Source organism: Lygodium microphyllum, chromosome 8, assembly GCF_053477565.2.
Source record: "Lygodium microphyllum isolate KBCC chromosome 8, Lygodium_microphyllum_v1.1.10, whole genome shotgun sequence".
NCBI classification, from domain to species: domain Eukaryota; kingdom Viridiplantae; phylum Streptophyta; class Polypodiopsida; order Schizaeales; family Lygodiaceae; genus Lygodium; species Lygodium microphyllum.
Genome location: NC_141142.1, coordinates 61,430,185 through 61,448,042, shown reverse-complemented (window position 1 = coordinate 61,448,042; position 17,858 = coordinate 61,430,185). Strand labels below are relative to the sequence as shown.

Genomic DNA, 17,858 nt, shown 5'->3' with positions numbered 1-17,858 from the left:
TAACATGGTGGAGGCTCTTGAGGACAAGAGAGGCAGATGCACAGAAATCATCAGGGGAGGAGAGCAGGGTGCTTGGGAGGAGTTCTTATTCTAGATTAGAGGCCAGGACCCATGGTTCACAACAGAGTTTGGCAGGACCACAGGCTCACTTTAGTTCTCCAGGAGAGACAGGGCTATAGGAGCCAGGACTTTCTCTAGGATTGATCGATTTTATGTGGATGATTGGGCCTACGACAGAGGCGGCCTGACAGGCATCATATCTAGCACAACCCTCTCGGACCACTCACTGATTCAGATACTTCTTCTTGAGAGAGTAGGGGGACCCCATTCCAGTGTCAGGATTCCAGAGCACTTGTTTTATGAGGATGATCTTAGAGAAATAGTTACACAATGTTGGAGATCTAGACCCTTCTTAGCTGGACGAGCAGCTAGTGACTTGGATGAGAGTCTACAGGAGATTAGTTCCCTCTTCAGAGAGGAGGCCACAAGGAGGAGACAGAGCCTTCTAGAGAAGGAAAGAGTTGCTAGGGCATCATTGGTTTCCTTACAGAGGGAGGAGGAGAGACGGCTAGGATGCAGATGGATAGTTGAGAGGATGCATACTGCCAGGGCAGAGATCGACTCCATGAAGGAAGCTAGATCAGAGTACATATTTCATGCGAGAGCCTCTTTTTGGACTCAGTCTGGGGACAGGGTTAATAGGGATTTTTTCCGCACCACAAGGCCTAAACACTCTAGATAGGGTGTTCGGAGACTCAGGAGAGCTGATGGATCCATTGCACAGGGCCCTCTAGAGGCAAGACAGGTGGCCACACAATACTATACATCCCTTCTAGGATCCACCACTAGACCCCCTGGATATGAGAGAAATAGAGAAGTAGTTTGGCAGAGCATGCATAGGGTGGTTACAGACAGGATGAGTAGAAATATGATGGCCCATTTTACAGAGGAGGAGTTGGAGGAGGCACTTCGGGCACTACCCTCAGGCAAGTGTCCTGGGGAAGATGGACTAGATAAATCCTTCTTTGTGAGCTACTGGGATCTTATAAAAAAAGGTCTTCACTCAGCCTTTCGGGAGATTATGGCATCAGGGACTATGCCGGAGAGACTCTTTGAGGGGCTGATTCATCTTATCCCGAAAGGAAGCGGAGATAGATTGGAGATCACATAGTGGAGACCGATCACCTTGCTTGGAACTGCCTATAAGATCCTCGCAAAGGTGATTAGTCTCAGGCTGGCACCATTGATGTCAGATATTATACACCCCACTCAGGCAGGATTGGTTTGAGAGCATAGCATCTTGGACAACATCTTCACCTTCTAGGAGACCACAACTTTGGCTAGATCTAGGAGGCAAGACCTTATTGTGCTCCTTCTCAACTTTGAGAAGGCATATGATCACGTGGATTGAGAGTTCCTAGATGGCACAATGCTGAGGATGGGCTTTCCAAAGCAATGGGTCAAGGGTGTAGCGGGTCTCTATTCTTTAGCACATAGCTAGGTCATGACTGGAGGGGCAAGAGGAGATAGATTCAGCATCCATAGATCAGTTAGACAGGGATGTCCATTTGCTCCGTTCTTGTTTCTATTTGTAGTAGAGGCCATGAATTCCTTCTTGAGAGACAGATCTGCAGGTATTAGAGGCATCAGGCTACCCATCCTTGAATTTGAGGAGCTTCTTGATGTGGAGTTTGTTGATGATACAACAGTTTACTTGGATGGGAATGAGGGCAACTTTAGAGCCTTTGTAACAGCCATGGAGACATTTTACAGAGCATCAGGAGCATTAATTAATTGGAACAAATCCTTTGGATTTTGGATATACGACACTAGACAGCTAGAGTGGTGACCACACAAGGATTTCACATGGGTTCCCCGCAAGACCGCCGTGAGATATCTCGGATGCCATGTGGGGATTGATATTACCTTAGAGCAATAGCTGGCACCCCTCCTTTTGAGCATCAGACAGAAGCTTTTGTATTGGAGCTCAACAGTGAAACTCTCATTGGCAGGAAGAGTAGTGGTTGCCAACCAAGTTCTTCTTGCGACCATGTGGTGCATCACTTCTTGTTGGGCATTCTCTAGGTCATGTATTAGCCAGGTGAAACGCCTCATCAGGAAGTTCATTTGGTCAGTAGGAGATGGGAGTCCAGCCAGAGCAAAGGTGGCTTGGGATGTCATAGCCTAGATCCAGAGGAGGATTGGGGATCATAGAACCAGATAGTCAGAGCAAAGCCTTATTGGTCAAGCTCATTGTTAGGGGTCTGCTTCCAGGTGAGGAGCCTTGGAAGAAACTTCTGATGGGGAGGCTAGAGGACTTGACACCTATACATGGAGGACCATGGCAGCCTAGCATTCATTGGATATTTCAGGAGATCAGCACTAGAGATTTAGGGAGGAGCTTTGAGGTCAGATTTGCAGCTACCATTATTGGAGCTTGGAGATCTGTATCTCCAAGGCTCCACCAGCTCCCCCCGACTACTATTGAAGAGAAGAGGAGACATCCTCTTCTCTTTAATCATTATTTGAGATCAAAGTTAGGCCACACCATTGGGCAGCGGACACACTTATCATGGGGGAGATTCTCTTTACAGGTCGCTACATCAGTGGGGGAGTGGTTTGCATTTCAAGAGTTACCACACGAGACCCAAAGGTAGAGATTACAGGGTCTCAGGGGAGCCAGGGCTATGATTGAGGCCATGATGGAAGGGGTTCCACCAGATTGGCAAACTGAAACAGCTTCCTCTCAAACTTGGATTGGTCTTTTCTCTAGAGGGATATCCTTCTAGCAGTCATTGAATCTAGCAAAGTCAGGACATTCACTTTCACAGTTGAGGAGGATAGTTGCCTCCAACGAGAGGACCTTAACCTTACAGCACTTAGTGACTGCTCCAGGCAGAGAATCAGAGTAGTGGCACACTTTCAAAGAAAATGGCACATAGACCCAGATCCAATCACTTGTCTTATAGTTGGATGGAGATATTGGGCATACCAGAGGAGGCCTCTACAGAGACTTCAGTGAAATCTAGGAGAATGGGTGTGGAGGGATCCCTTCCTTGATAGGCCATCCGACATCCCCTTCTTTGGCTACGCTACTAGATTGGGACGGAGGATACAGATGAGCAAGATTAGAGCACAACTTGCAGCCATCCCTCATTGGCATAGAGAGGGAGTCTCAGATGAGTTCCTATATGATTTTTGGAGGCGGCTACATGACAGCTTCAGGCCAAGGAAGATGTCTCTCTTTCTACGGCTTCTAGCCCATAGGAGTTTAGCAGTTGGCACTTGGCTTGGATATGGCAGGGGCCTAGTAGCTTGCGCACGATGTGCTGAGCCAGAGGAGACATAGAGACATTGCCTATGGGACTGTCCTAGAGCCCAAGAGATTTGGAGGAGAGCTCTTAGGATAGTATTCCATGGTACAACAGAGTCCATGGTGGCGACATGGGGGGCTGCAGCTTGGGTCATAGATAGAGGTCCAGCATGTGGCTATAAGTATACTCAGGGGAGCATTTCTTTTCTCATCATTGGACAGCATCTGAGTAGGATCCCTACCCTAGACTACTCACAGACACAGTGGACTCAGGTACATTGTCACAGATGGGACCTGATTTCCAGTATTATAGCTTGGTACATATGGACTGCGAGATGTAGCCAGGTCATTGATCTTTAGGATATACCCACTGGGGAGTCTTTATCGAGGATTTGGACAGAGATAGTCCATACTCTCCGTGGGAGATGGGAGAGGTTGTAGGGCAGCTCTAAGAGGATGAGGAAGAAAAGAGAGGCTTTCTTGAGGATTTGGGATTCAGACACCTTTCACACTACCCCTCAGATGGTCTGGCACTTTAGCCCACCAGATTGGTTGTTTACACAACCATTGTATCTTTGATGTACTTAATTACTCTTCACATAGTTTCTTGTACTTTGTATTTACCTTAGGGGGACTTTCTCCAAGGTGTTATTAATAGAATTCTCTTTTCTTGAAAAAAAAAAGAATTTCAGCTCACCTAAATCCTTCATATCAAATTCAGATTTCAGCATACTCGTGACATTCTATATTCAAAAGTCATCATCACCTGTGATTATGAGATCATCCACATAAATAACCAGCACTACCAATCCTGTGTTTGTCTTTTTCGTGAACAGACTATGATCAGCCCTGCCAACCATGAAACCCAAACTCTACAAGTAACTACTGATCCTTGCATGCCATGATCTAGGAGCTGGTTTCAGCCCATACAAAGCTTTCTTCAGCTTACAGACATAGTGCGGAAACTTAGGGTGTGCATACCCTTCAGGCTGATCCATGTAAACATCCTCTTCCAAGTTACCATTGAGGAAAGCATTCTTAACATCCATCTGCTGCAATTTCCAGCCTTTTGCAATAGCCAATGCAATCGTGCTCGTATGGTTGCTATCTTGGCAACAGGACTGAAAGTTTCTTCATAGTCTAGACCATACTACTGAGCATATCCCTTGGCAGCCAGCCTAGCTTTGTACCTCTCTACACTGCCATCCGACTTGCATTTAATTTTATAAACCCATTTGCAACCAATGGTCTTTCTTCCATCTAGTAGTGGAACAAGATCCCAAGTGCTATTTTCAGCCAAGGCAACCATTTCTCATCCATAGCTGTGCACCAATTCTTATCCATTGCTGCTTCAGCATAAGTGGAAGGTTTTTTAACCTTAACCTTTGCTTCGTCAAATAAGCATAATGCTTTGCAGAATAACCACTGTAAGTTAGTCTATCCACAGGATACCTAACCCTCTGTGAGCGTCTGAGCTGTGGTGCACTACTAGATTCCCCTCTCTCATGAGGCAGAATGTACCTGCTTTGCCGAGTACCAAGTGTATACACAATAGGAATACCAGGTTCACTGTCAAGACTATCAGTTGAGTCATACCCTGAAGTCATCATACCAGGTGTATAATCAAAAACTTTTTCTTTCCCTTTGTTGTCCATCATGTCATATCTCCCCCTCACTGATAGTGATGTTAGTGGATGATGAGCCAGAACTCCGCATTTCCTATCCATGGAGATACAAAGGATGATACATTCGTAACACTAGGACATGTCGATGCAGTACTTTGCTGCAAACCAACTGTAGAAGCATGTGCAGAAGGCATGTCAGATGGTACTGCTGTAGGTGATGCATACCAAGTAGCCATCTCATAAAATATAACATCCCTGCTCACAAGTGTCTCCCGAGTAGAGGGATCAAAACATTTACATGCCTTTTTTTCTTGCGCATAACCAATAAAGACACACTTATGTGCTTTTGGATCCAACTTCCTTCTCTTTTCGTCAGGAATATGCACATAAGCAATACAACCAAATACTTTCATGTGACTGATATCAGGTTTGTAGCCATACAACTTCTGAAAGGGTGTCAAATCATGAATGCCTACAGTGGGAGTCCTGTTCAAAATGTACATGGCTATCATAATAGCCTCAGCCCAATAGTAAAGCGACATATTTTTCTCATTCATCATAGCACGGGCAACTTCCATCAATACCCTATTCTTCCGTTCAGCTACTCCATTTTGCTGTGGAGTGTAGCTGTATGTAAGCTGCCTACGAATACCATTTTTAACCAAAAAATTGTCAAACTCATGTAATACATACTCCCCACTGCTGTTGGATGGGACATGCAAATTCTTCGTAATGGATGGGACATGCAACACATCATGCAGGTTCTTCTTCTTGCCATCATGAATCACTAGAGGTACTATGCCTTTGTTCTCAATGCTATGCCGCGTATCGTTGCGTGTACATACATTGCCATTTTTGTTAGGCACCATATTTGTGAACTAGTCACCATGAGGTGTCATATGATTCGATGCTCTCGAATCAATATACCAAATATCATCTGCATTCGACTTCTTAGCAGCCTTGTTTTGCACGTAAGTCATGGCAAACAACTGATCTATGGAATCATCCTTTGTATGGATGGACGATGCATAATATCCATGCTGCTTGCCTTTCTAATTGCCCTGCTTCTTCCAATAGTCCTTGGCAATGTGTCCGTACTTGCCACAGTAATGACAATTCTTATCCTTGTTAGGATTGTCAGAGACACACTGTGGCTGCTAGGAGTCTCGCCCCTAGGGCTAGATCTCCCTTGGCTCTAAAATTGCCACCTCCTCGTGTATTTGAACCCTGCTGGGTATTACTGCCGTGAGACATATTCTATGGTGCTCCTTTGCCATGAGAAAATCCTCTACCATGGCTACCACGGCCACGTTGATTCGAGTAAAAGACAACATCCTTGCTCTTAGAGCTGTAGCCAATCCCAATTTGACTTCCTCATGAATGAGCAATGCCACAAGCTCATTAAAATCTGGCATTTCAGCTCGCACAGATATAGAAGTATCAAAAGATTTATATTCAGGTCCCAAGCCATTTAATGCAACCGCAACCATATCTTCATCCTCCACGTATGCCAATGGATGCTAATTGGTCCACAATGGTCTTGATTTTAGTGACATAGTTCTGAATAGATCTACCCTTTCTCTCCATATTATTGAATTTCTACTTCAGTTGTATCTTCTTGGCACTTGTGGATAGTGCCATAGTACCTAATCAAGGTATTCCATGCATCCTTTCGAGAGCTGTAGTTCGTAATCTGCATTACCATAGCATCCAAAATACATAATGACAGCCAATGTAGAACCTTGCGCACTCTTTCCATCCAAGCTCTATAAGCTCTCAGCTGATCTGGAGTGGGATTCCTGTCTAGGCAATTTAGGTTCAGCCTAAGTTTCTCACCCACTATCTGGGTTATGTTATCTGTTCTATCTGCATTTGCCATGTTGTAAACATTGCCTAACTTTCTGCAAACCAAGGTTTCTTAACTGATCAGTTTCAGCCTTCCAATTCAATGACAGTTTTGAGCAGCGACATCAGAGTACTTCAGTCCATAAACATGTCAACCATATCCCCAAGTCAAGTGGCAATACATCTAGGTACAACAATCTATGTGTATGGACTGCATTTATTGCATACTTTGTATGTAAACACACTAACTGGCAGTGAGCAGACAAGCAATCTGTGAACAGCAACCTGTGCGTAACCGGCAGCCTTTTCTTAGGCAAAGAAAGGGTATTTATGCCTCAACATAGCCCACAACATCTCAGACAATTGCCACTACATGCAGGTATCCATACATGTCAATCTGGACACATTGCAGTGCATGCACATCATGTATGGAAGTAAATATTCTTCTAGCTAACAAAAACAGTTAATACCCTGCTATAACCAGCAACAAATCAGTCCAAATTTTATACTCACAATATCCCACAAAAATACCTATAGCTCCAATGGCATGACTCAAGCCGCCGTGCCTAAGGTAAAGAGGTAGTCACCGTGGGAATGTTGGGCGTTGGGATCTCTTGTTCAACCTAAATCAGTATAGCCCTACAAACATGAAAAGAACCATAAGTCAAGCCATAAGCATAGGTACACCGAACATGTCTCAAAACACGCAAACAAGAAATCCAATGTAACATGCAAGGTACAGTGAAATAGTGACTAAGTAAGCTAAATCAGGCCTAGTATGAATCAACTAGAGAAGTTTCCATAGGTGTGCTCATCAAAGGGCTGTCTGAGGGGATCTTTAGATAAGTGGATAATGGGATCAAGTGGTGTGGCTACAGATTGTGTCTGATTAGTATAATACTATTCAACTACCTGAAGAGCATACTTCTACTAAGACACAATAATACAACTCTCAGAACGAACTACCTCCATCCTCAAAAAGTAAGATAACAAATTGAGATTGGTCATCTCAAAAGTAGCACAAAGCTTAGCCTTAATTTCTACTATGGCAGCAGGATTTGAGTCACTAATAAGTAAATCATCTACATAAAAGGATACACAAAAGTAAATTCAGATCATAAGGGGTAGAATGATATCCATAAGTTCGAAGGAACTCATTCATCCTCTAGAACCAAGAATGTGGTGCTTGCTTCAGTCCATAAAGAGCTTTTTGCAAGCGAAAAACCTTATCTTTCTAGTTACCAAAAGAAAATCCAGGTGGTTGCTCCACATAGACTTCCCCCTCCAAATAACCATTTAGAAAGGCACTTTTGACGTCCATTTGATAGATTGGCCAACTGTGGTGAGCGGCTAGTGCAATCAACAAATGGAGTGATGTCAACCACATAGTAGGAGCAAAGGTCTCTTTATAATCAACACCTTGCTTCTGTCGAAACCCTTGTACTACAAGGCGAGCCTTGTATTTATCTTAAGTTCCATCAACTTTTAGCTTGATCCTAAAAATCCACTTCAACCCAATGACTATATTGTGACTTGGACGATCCATCAAAGTCAAAGTCTCATTTGGATCAATACTCTCTAGCTTCTTTTCCAAATTCTCTTGCCATTGGGGATACTGAAGAGCCTTATGCTAACTATCTAGCTCCAAATGCACTATATAATCAATTGTAAACAATGATGCAAATGAAGCCTGAGATGCAAGCTGAGCAGATCTTCTAGGGCCCTCAAGAGTGAAATCCGATGGAAGGATTCTTGAATCCTGCATGGTCTACTCGTATTAGTGAGGTAACGGATCCTATGGAGGAGGCCTAGGATTTGAAGAATTTATGGGTTGGGTAGCAGACCCAGATTAGTAGATACTATCTCTGTTAGTATAGGATGAGGAATCAGCTTCGGTGCAGAAGATTGCATTATATCCCTCTCGTCAAAAACTAAATCTCTCTTAACGATCACCTTATTTATCCAGGGATCCAACAAACGGTAGGCTTTTACTTTGGAGGAGTAAACTATGAAGATCAAGAGATCAGTTCAAGGGGGAGTGAGTTTTCCTATGTGATTATCAGGAGTGTACATGTAGACACAACATCCAAAGACTCTAAAGTGGGATACTATAGACTGATTGCCAAAGAATGCCTCATAGGGAGTCCGCTGAGGGACTATGGTCGGTTGAGGATGTACAATGAGGTGCTAAAAGCCTCGACCCATAGATGATCCGGGAGCTTGTTCAGTTTACGACTCCATTCTATGAGGGGGAGTTGGTAGAGGTGCGATGGCGGGAGATGCCATGCTCTTGTAGAAAGTTGGAGAACTCTTGAGAGATAAACTCGCTACTGTTATCACCCCTCATGCAACCAACATGATGTCCAATTTGATTATAAACCAACAGCACCCAAGTAGAAAATATATATGGAAGCATTTAACTTACGCTTAAGAAAGTATACCCAAATATATCTAGAGAAATCATCCACAATAAAAAAGAAATCAACTGCACCATTCAAGGTGGCAATGGGTATTGTTCCACAAAGATCAACATGAATCAATCTCAGAGGAGTCTCAACTGTATGTGTGGACTGCTAAGGAAATGGGATATGGTGCTGTTTCTCGAGTTGACATGCTTTAGAAATATCTCGAGATAGCTTTAGGCATGGAAGGCCCTTAACCATTTGACGATGCGAAAACTCATAAAGAGAGTCCTATACAAGATATCCTAAGCCAAAATGCCAGAGACGCTCAGTGTCCGTAGGCTCTCGTACAATGGCCAAAGCTTGGAAGTGATGGAACTCAGAGCCCTTGGCAGTTGACTCGGAAAGAAACTGTGTCATGTGGTATAGGCTACTAGGCTGTGCCTCATTGCCAGCAATCACTAGACCAGTTTGAGAGTCAAGAACCTCGATTGTGGTTGCTATAAAGAGGACTACTTGTCCCAACTAGCAAAGTTGCTAAATGGATAACAACTTTACCCCAAGCTAAGGGATAGAGTATACATCATCCAGCATAGCACAATCTAGGCCCTAGTCAGTGGCAAAATTGACGCGATTGTGAGCCTGAATCTTGACCAAGAAATTGTTCCCAACTTGGACTCTTCCGGTTGCAAGGGCTCAGTAGATGAAAATGTCTTCGATGGGGGTCATATGATGTGTAGCTCCACCATCCATAATCCAAGAAGTAGTTGAAGTACTTGGCTATGATGAGTGGGCCTCTGCAATCACCTTGTTAGGAGGCAACTAGCAAATGAGAATGAGATTCACATTCTCAAATGTCTCTAGAGAAATTATGTGAACCTTTGCAAACCAGTCAAACAAGCCTTTTGGCGTTGAGAATGTTGTTGATTGCAATGGTTGACCTGTGATAGTGTGAGTTTGATCTCTCCACTATTACTAAGATTGGTTGCTACCACCTTGCCTTCCTTGTTGGGGGTTGCCTAACTAAAGGGTGGGGATATGGGACTAAGGTTTTGGCTGTGTGCCCCTAGCCTTTGATTGACACTCGTTATCAAAATGGCCAGCCTTTTGACAATGTTGAAAATACCTATTTTTCTTAGGTGTATTCTGTCACCCTGGTTTGAGAGATGACTAGATGTTCCCTTGGGTCTCACTAGATTGATTTTGAGTCTAAGTGGAATTTTGAGATTCTTTGTTCTTTCCTTGCTGGCCCTTTTGGGAAGAAGTAACAAAATTCCCCTCTATAGGAGATGCCCCATGAAACTGATTGAACAACCGAGTGTAATGTAGTCGTTGATACTTAAATTCATAGAACGTGGGCATAGTGGGCTGTGAGATCACTTGCCGCAACAAAATTGAAATACTTCCTTGGCAACTTATTTAGAAACAATGTGACCTAGTTATCAAGGGACTCATGATCCCTTATAGTGGAGAATTGAGTAAGGAGTTGCTGATACTTTGCCAACTTGACCTTCAAGTCATCCCTTGTAGTGATTTTGAAGTTCTGAAGCTCATGGTCTAGATTTATACAACAGATCCTATCTTGAGATACATAATAGTTTGTCAAGTGTGTTGAGTGGTCAGATGCTAAGTCAAAGTGCTAAAGCTAGGAATGAAACTCAGGCAATAAACCTTGCATCAACTCAATAGTAGTGAAGGCATTCCTAGCCTTCCATAAGTGGACAAGCTCATATGGAACAAGTGCGGGATCAGGTTGGGGTTCCAAATCCTGCACAACATTCCATAGGTTTGGTGAGTCAAGGACATGCCTCATCAAATTTGACCAAGTTGTACAGTAGACCTATTAAAACGAGTCTTATGATTAAATGCATGCTTGGCTGATGAGGACAAAGAACCATGAGGTATTTAAGATGGGTATGGGTGGTGTGTATAAGATGGTGAAGGTAGAGGTAGTAAAGAAATAGGAGGAGCATATGGGTAGACAGAAATAGGCTACGGGTGTCCAACGAGTGCTGATTGATATGGAGACATTGGAACATGAATGTTTCCATAAGGTTTCGATGGAGGTGGAGGCACTGGGACACGTAAGCTCTGTCCAAATGTTGACTAGGGTAGTGCAAAATGAGGTGGCCATGAGGTAAATCCTTAGAGGTGAACTATGGTACCAAGTGCTTTACACTCAATGTTGTTCTTGTGGGGGTTAACTTGAAAGTGTGTGTGTGGGAGGATAAACCTCCATCATTGATATACCACCAGGATAAGAGAAATGAGAGGCCCCAAAAGTACCTAAGCATGAGGAACCCCCCAATGCCATTAAATGAAAATGATGAAAAAGATGATTCACCAAAATCAAATTGACCATGAGATGCAAAAGCAGAAGGAAAAGATGGAGAAGTACTTACCAATGAATCTTGTATCTTTTGCTTACTTGTTCTTAAGTTCAAATGGATAGATCTATCTTCTTCTGGGCTTATGAACCAATACTTGGTTTGAAAAGCTCCTTCATCTCGAGAATCACCTATATCTTGCGGAAAAGATGAAGTAAATTCAAAAGATTGAGAAGTGTTGTTTTGCGTACCCAATATAGAAGTGAATGAAAGTGGAGATGTGTATGGAAGAGATGAAAGAGGTAGAGATGGAGATGAAGGTGGTAGAGAGATGAAGGGTTCTGTACTCTGCCAGTTTTTACATTAGGATGGCTAGTCCTTTGTGGAGCTTCTATCCTTTCTACAAAATCATAAGACCGGTGCACCAAATCTAAAGGGAAAAACTCAGATTTACCTTCAATCTGCTATTGAGCCCGATGCATTAAGATAAGATCGTACTCGGCTCGTGTAATCTCATAAGGTTGCAGGACTCCATGGTTCCGATGACTCACTAGTTATTTCATATCTTTGCAGAGTAGGCTATGTGACCTACTCTGGCTCGAATCTTGATGTACTAGGGTTGGGAGCATCATGATGTGGCGAAGATGCATTTGAAGTCATCTTCCTTTTTATGGTTTTGGCTTTTGCCACGACCTTTTAGATTAAGGCCAAGGTTTCTCAAAGAGTACTTGGCTCTAATACTATGAAGAAATGCTCTGAACACGGAAAACACAAGACAATCATATGATGAAGCACAAACTGAACACAAAACACAGTTAGGGTTAAGGTAACTTGGAGACAATGAACACAGTGAATGAATACTAAATATATAATGCTCATGTAGCAAACAAACTGTGGAGGGAATGAATACTAAACCTCGAAATCTTGTGTGTGAAGGACCAAGACAAAGATATCGAGCTAGAGAGTGTGTCATACTCTTGAACAGATCTTGAAACGCAGATGACAGTCTCTGGAAGTGTTTGACACCAGCAAACACAACTAGGGGAGTCAGATCTGATGCCAAACAGGTAGAAGAGAGAGTATGCAGAAAACATAGTTGTGAGGAGAGAGAAGACAGCAAACATAAGCAGCTGGAGTGATGACAACAGCTGGGAAAGTGATGCTGATGGCTGGGCAGCAGCTGGGAAAGTGATGCTGATGGCTGGGCAGCAGCTGGAACCTGAAAATGCAGCTGTAGGCTGATGTGGCAGGCTGTACGACAGCTAGGAAGTGATCAACAATAGGTCATTTGGCTGACAACAGCAAACAGAGGGGGCTTGCAACTGTCATGAACAGCAAGGAATGGGTGGACAGCAGGTGCCTGATGATGGAGGTTGATGATGGGCACCTTTGGCTAAGATATCCTTTGGGAACGGGGTGTGGATAGCAAAGCTTTGTGATGTGCAATCTACAAATACGAGATTAAGGCTGAATGAAGGGTAGCATGCCTATTTATAGAAAGTTTGCATCATCAACAGTTTATAACCTCTCCCCATTTTAACTCTCTCGAACCACTCCCCATTTTAGGGTTTCTACATTAAATGAGCATGTTTTGGGGCTATTTTAAGAGTCTAATTAACATGTAATGCATATTTTAACTCAATAACTATGGTGGGGTGTCTATGCATTATATGAGGCAGTGACAAGTCATGTACGAGTACTTGGGGGGCTATCAGAGAGGATTGACAGTACCATAGTAGTGAAAAAAGGATGTCCACTTTCACCCACATTGTTTGGTTTATACATAGATGAAGTGTCTGATTACATAGACTGAGGAGGAGTTGGAGCCAACCTGACAGGGGTGCTGATACCGATAGTACTATATGGAGATGATATTGTTCTCATTTCAGATTCACCGGAGGGATTGCAGTGCCATCTAGATGCTTTGCACATCTTCTGTAGAGATAAAGACCTCACACTGAACCTTGGGAAGACCAAAACCATGGTTTTCAATACTTCAGCAGCATGGGTGACTAGATCTATGTACCAGTTCACATTTGGGGGAGACATATTGGAGCATGTGAGGGAATATGTCTATTTGGGAGTCGCCTTCTCTGGCACGTGGATACGCAGCATTAGGGGGACTCGAGAGTCAATGTGCTCACATACAGTTCCAGGAGCCCCACACCAAACTTTGGTTGTTTGACACCCTAGTCACATCTACATTACTATATGGAGCAAAGGTATGGGGTTGTAGCTTGTACCACAGGAGTCTTAGCCCACTCATTGATCAGATTGGAGTAGAGAGGGATTATTATGATGGTTGGGATAGCATGGAAAGGCCATTGATCATGATGATAGCATGCATGATTAGGAGTAAGCCCTCCACCCCACATCCCATTGTCAGAGTAGAGCTAGGAGTAACACCTATAGTTACGGAGGCACTCTTTAGAGCAGTGACCTTTTGGCACAGACTATGGGAACTTCCACGCCATAGATACCCCAAATTGGCACTAACCTCATCTAGACAGCTAGCAGCAGGAGGTGAAAAGAACTGTTGGTTTTCACAGATGGCTATTTGGATGAGTCTACATGGTTTGGATATTGACAGTCTTCCACCTTTGAATTATAGCCTTGACTGCCCTGTGAGACAGCAAGGATATGGATCCATCCGCCACTCCCTCTAGGATCGAGGATGGATTTACAGGAGTCATTTCTTGTCTCTTTGATGATGGTTTCACTATTCGGCCAGCATATATAGACACCCATATCTCCCATAGCGTATGGGTTGCTATCGGACGGATTCACACCTCCTCACATAGGCTTCAGATGGAGACAGGCAGATAGACAAAGACCCTAGCAGAGGATAGGACTTGCTAGCTCTGTGGTCGAGAGCCTAAGACGGAGGAGCACTACGTATGCAGATGCACAGTATACTATGACATATGAGGACAGTACCACTGCCTCTTTTGTGATGGATTTGGACTCCTTCGTCGCGTCATGGAGTACAAGGACCAGAGATGCCTAGGTCTTTTCCTCCTGGAGCTCGAGAGGTGCCGAATTGCACTACTGCGAGACAGGAGGCCAGCTCACCTAGAAGGACACACACAAAGAGTAGTAACAGCCTTCTTCTACAGAGCCGACCCTACTGACACTACCAGCCTAGGAGAGACAGAGCCATCCCACCAGACACCTTACATGCCACACCGTAGAGTCACATTGGATAGAGCCATTTCCCTTCATCGAGCACGACGACCCCGTCTACTAGGACTAGGTCCGAGGAGGCCATACCACAGTCGGATTAGAGCCATTATCACAAGACACCGAAGACTCACCACTAGGCATATCAGTGTGAAGTAGCTAGGGACCGTATCATAGTTGAGATCATGTGGAGATGTTGAGATTAGCTACAACCCATGGTCTCCACCACACTTTTGTACATGGTTCTATCAGATCTGGTTCTCCTTTCCTTTTCTTTTCTATCGATGGAAGAACATTACACATGGTTCAACCCTAGTATAGTCCCATCATATAGTTATTTTCAGTATTGTTTCATAGGCCACCTACTTATTTGTAATGTTATCTTTACCTTACTGATGAGATGACATTAGACATGGATGTACTCTGGATTTTGTCTCATAGGCCACATTGGCCTTATGTAGACGTTAATATATCTTTCTTTCTTTCTTTCTTTCTCTCTCTCTCTCTGGCGTGAGGCAGACCTGTCGTTAGCAATATAGTTTTGCAGAGATGTACTGAATGCATTGACGTAGGTGTACTGTATGCAGTAATGTACTAACAGCAAGGTACTGACACAAACCCAGATGCCAATGTACTGAGGTTGCAGATGTAATCAGATTGATATGACACGAATGTACTTAGAAAGACATGAATGCAGACCTAGGTGAATGTACTAATGCACTGGCTTGTGGACCAGGCAATGATGCATTGACTTTGATTTTGATCATGTCCTGGAGTATGTAGTAATACACTGGTTGGGGCTACAATCTGTATTTTTGCAGTGACTGTAAACAGTGTGAAAGCATTTGGGCTCGTAAATTACTGGGCTTACAAAAAATTTAGTGAGGGGTTCGGGAAACCCTGGAAATTTGCAGGAATCACAGAAATTGCTCTGATTTGCTAGTACAAAGTACAAGTTAAGTGGCTTTGCACACAGTGTGTGAGAGATGGATAATGTAGACAAATGCAAGCATCAAATCGTGGAAAATGAATATATGGGAGACGAATCTGATCAAGAACTAATACAACTGTCCATGGAAGCAATGTTTAACACCCCTTCTAAGAACACACGGTACAAGATGTATGGCCGTAGGGTCCATGATTGGACCGTCTCCCAACATCTGACCGGCATGGAAAGACCTCACGCACTATGAATGAAAAGAAATACGAAGAAATTCATCTCATGATTCGCTGTGAACTACGAACTATGAGACAAGAATTGGAGAAAGAAATACGAGAGTAGATCAAAGCCGAACTGATGGTAAATCAAAGGGCAGAAATGCAAGACATGCACATAAAGATTAAGAATGACTTACAGGCACAAATGCTGTCCGAGATGCACACGCTGAAAACTGAAATGCTGAATGTTGTAGATGCCTACAAATCTGAAATCTTAGAACTGAGGGAAGAACTGAATACATTTAAGAAAAAAGAAATGAACGTGCAAGAAGAATTACAAAAAGAGAAAGAGGCTTTGAAGGCATGTGAAAGGGAGGTTCACTCATGGGCAGAAGTGGCAAAGACAACACAGAAGCAGATAGAAGAAGCCAGCCCATGGATTGAGGTAGTAAAAAAGAATAAGGGAACATCGGTGAACAAAATTGAAGTAATGAATGCTACCTTGGAAGAAGAGACTAGGAGATGGGCTAGGGTTTTACATGTACGGGTAGTAGGATGGGAGAGAAGAGCAACCCACAGGAAGATGCTAAGACACTTGCTGGCAAAATTGGGGCTTCTAACGTACCTATCGTCAGTGCTTGGAGAGTGGGGAAAGAGGACTCTAAGTCCAAGGCTCTAATTCTTCACTTTGGAGACATAGAGAAAAAAAAAGGCCTTCCTCTCCAAGAGGAGAGCCCTCAAGGGTGAGAAGATTTATTTGGATGAGGACCTTACCCCAACATAAATAGCGCATCGCAGAGAACACATGCCCAAGGTATTGGAGGCTCGCAAAGAGGGAAAGTGGGCTGTTTATAGGGATGGACGAGTCATCATCACTGACAAAAGGACTTCATGATGGTATGAGGCCTATGAGACACTTCGGATGTCAATATGGAATTGTAATGGAGCCCTACGCTTGGATGCTGGTTACTTTGAAGATAGCTTCCGAAACATAGATATAGCAATGTACATAGAAATACACCAATGTAAAGGCAGACGACTACCAGACGTGCGGGGATACAAGTGGGAAAGTGCATTTCATCCAGCAGCTAGAAAACCAGGAAGCACTAGGGGTTCTGGAGGTGTGGCCATACTATACCGGGAAGACCTCAAAGGGATAGTGCAAGTAATGAAAAGAGATGATGATGCACGATACTTATGGATTAGGATACATGCAGGAAGATCACGGGATATATTCATTGCAATATGCTACTTTCCTCTTGCAAATTCTACCTATGCCACATGAGATGGATCACCCTTTGATATACTTTATGAGGATATCATGAGATATGCTAGCATTGGGGACATATTATTAGTAGGAGATTTGAATGCACGCACCGGAGATAGACAGAGTGACTTCTATATGCATGATAATACCATGTTCAAAGAGATCGACATAGATGACATAGGCCTACGCAGGAGAGCCCAGGATAAAGAAGTGAGTACCTATGGAACACACCTATTGACTTTTGGAAGTGCACATAGACTAGCTAACTTTAATGGTCTGCCACAATGGCCAGGATCTGACAATTTGACATGTTGGAATCACAAAGGAGGGGCAAGTATTGTGGACTACTTGATAGGCTCACCAGCATTGATACCAGACATCCAAAACTTTAAGATAACTAAGAGACCAATTGGCATAGCAGCAGATCATACTATTTTGACACTCATGCTCTCTTGTGTACATATGAAACATGAAACACCATGCCTCCCTAAACATCCCAAGTACTACTTTATAGAAGACACTTGACCTATCTACAGTGGTTCTCTGTAGACCAGTTTACATACATTGGACTTGAGTACATCATTGGAAGAATGTACAAGGGATTTAGTAGAGGCCATACATGGATCAGCCATGTATGCATTCCCACACACCTTGCCCTGATGTAGACCCACACGATCTACTACTCCCCAAAATAGCTAGTATGATGATGAGTGTATAGTCACACGAGCTCGCCTACAAAGG

General features: G+C 43.5%; 1 protein-coding gene and 1 long non-coding RNA gene across 8 annotated transcripts in view; one reads left to right on the top strand and one right to left on the bottom strand.

The window, feature by feature from the left end:
* Nucleotides 1-17,858, bottom strand: part of LOC148032369 (uncharacterized) — a 76,502-nt gene that overhangs the window by 10,006 nt on the left and 48,638 nt on the right. For all 3 annotated transcript variants that reach the window (XR_015691620.1, XR_015691621.1, XR_015691619.1), the window contains one exon: nt 7,315-7,422. This is a non-coding gene — a long non-coding RNA (uncharacterized LOC148032369). The remainder of the gene's footprint in view (nt 1-7,314; nt 7,423-17,858) is intronic.
* The window catches only part of LOC148032370 (uncharacterized), a 117,427-nt gene that overhangs the window by 54,383 nt on the left and 45,186 nt on the right, over nt 1-17,858 (top strand). The gene's annotated exons all lie outside the window — the stretch shown is intronic.